This window comes from Alosa pseudoharengus, unplaced genomic scaffold (assembly GCF_046254945.1).
Source record: "Alosa pseudoharengus isolate Yale_2024_CS ecotype anadromous, Long Island Sound unplaced genomic scaffold, YU_APseudo_1.1 YU_APseudo_1.1_scf_14, whole genome shotgun sequence".
NCBI classification, from domain to species: Eukaryota; Metazoa; Chordata; class Actinopteri; order Clupeiformes; family Clupeidae; genus Alosa; species Alosa pseudoharengus.
The window spans coordinates 7,393,894-7,396,099 of record NW_027468609.1 but is presented as its reverse complement, the minus strand read 5'-3'; positions in this window follow the sequence as shown (position 1 = coordinate 7,396,099).

The window sequence follows — 2,206 nt, the reverse complement described above, 5'->3', positions numbered from 1 at the left end:
TGTCTGGACACTTTGGCTCTCTTCTGTGTGTGTTGTGGGGGGTCAGGCCAAAACCTGATCCAGAAGAGTTCTATCAACATTCTACTCACTTTTGGCTTGCTTTTTTTTTTTTTTTGACCTTGGATTGTTGTAGCTTTTCTGGTGTTGGTCTTAATTCATACGTGGTGCTTTTCTTGTCAACACTGGAATTATATCTTTTGTTATATGGGCACATCTGTTCATCTTTTGTTATATGGGCACATCATTTAGACAAGAATGTTATTTTTACTTACAATTTTTACTTACTGACTTTTCAAAAGCTCATCTGGATGATCGTATTAGCTGAAGTTAGAATATTAAACATATTCACAGTTAAATTTACAGATCACAAGTTTTTAGCTGTGATTTAGCCTGTCAAATACAGCTATGAATATACTCTTTTTTTTTTTCAGGATGACGGAGAATTCCTGAGTGTGTTAACTGCTTATGACATCTTACTAAAATAGGTTATTAGGTCATTTTACTCTCAGCCAATGGGTTACAGTGCAGTGCCATATTTGTTCACTCACTCTTTCAGTCCAATCATTTCTGGAGAAGAAAGCCACATTCTCCAAAGTAGCAATGTCTAAATACTAAATTAATTGAGTCCCTTGGTCTGTACCATGATTATTTTAGAAAATGAGAACTTCAAAATGATAATAGCTGATGTTCATCCTCACACTCTCATTCTATTCCTTTAAGTAACACATTATAGGAATTCCCTGTTTCATCAATTTGCAATATACTGTGTAACATTTGGCGATAAGGGTAACCAGTTAGTCTAAACACGCACGATGCAAGTTGGGCAGGGATAGAAGGTGACATGGGGTGAGGAAACTGACTTCATACTATGCAAATAAGATCATATTATGCAAATATCAGTAAAGGAGAAGGAAACACCGGAGCTGGGAACTTCTCACTGTGAACAGACCACTCATACCACCTAATAACACTCCATCTGAATCTCTGGGTCCTCCGTCTTCCTATACGTCACATGTCCAATCAGAAATCAGGGTTCGTCCTTTTGACAGGTGACTGACATGTTGATGAGCCAATCAGAGCCCTTGTCAGAAAGTCAAATAATCATATTGGTGGAAATTCCAGCTACTGTTACCATTAATGTATGACATCAGTTGGTCTCAATGTGAGTTTTTTTTTTATTAATGTTAGTTGGATGTGCATGGGTTTGGATTTTTTGACACTTTCCCAGGCGACAGGAGTTTAATGATTAATCATGTCGGCCTGTGTTATAGGGACACTTTCCTAAGCACACCGGTGAGTACATGAGCCCAGGTGAATAGGACAACAAGATCTACTGCAGAGAGGTTAAATTACTTAATGGAAAATTTCCTCAATTGTCAGACCAACACTGAACAAGCTTGAACTGTATCCTGATGACTTCAAAAAATGATCAACCTATTTCCAACCTACCTTTTGTATCTCAACCTTGAGGGGATAGTGGCATCTCAAATTCAGGATAAGCTAAAAACAAAACAAAAAAACAATCTCTTTGAAACCTTTCCATCTGGATTCCGTTCTCAACACATTACAGAAACTTGGTTACGGTGACCAATAACCTTCTTTGTGTGGCTGATGATGGACTGTTATTTTAATATTTTTGTTTATGTGCGTGTGTGATTTGTGAAGTGACCTTGGGTGTCATGGAAGGCACTTTTAAATACAAATTATTATTATTATTATTATTATTATTATTATTAGCCTATGTAGCTAAAGACCTAAGCTAAAATTTTTCCCAAAAAAAGTGCTCTAGGGTGCAGTTGTTTTGGTTTGGATATTAATATTTAATTTGAATATTGTTTACATCACATGGAGCCATGGTAATAGCAAGTCGTACTCAATAGCCTACTCATTGAGCTAATGTTGCACACCTGAGTTTTTAAATATTTTGAATAATAGCTTTTGCCACCTTGTTTGGACATATTTTCTATACCAATGCACACATTTCTGTTCAATACGATTAGCGAAAATGGGAAAAACAGTAGGCCTACTACTAGACATGCTTCTTTAAAACAAACATGGACTGATTTCACCTGCCATGCACTGATCTGAACTTTTTTTTTTTTTTTTTATCTTCGCCGCCACTTCTGCCCAAATGGCCACTGGATGATTGTTCCACCATTTTGTGTCAACCCTTATTTGTGCCATCAAGTTGATTCGTGTCTTGACT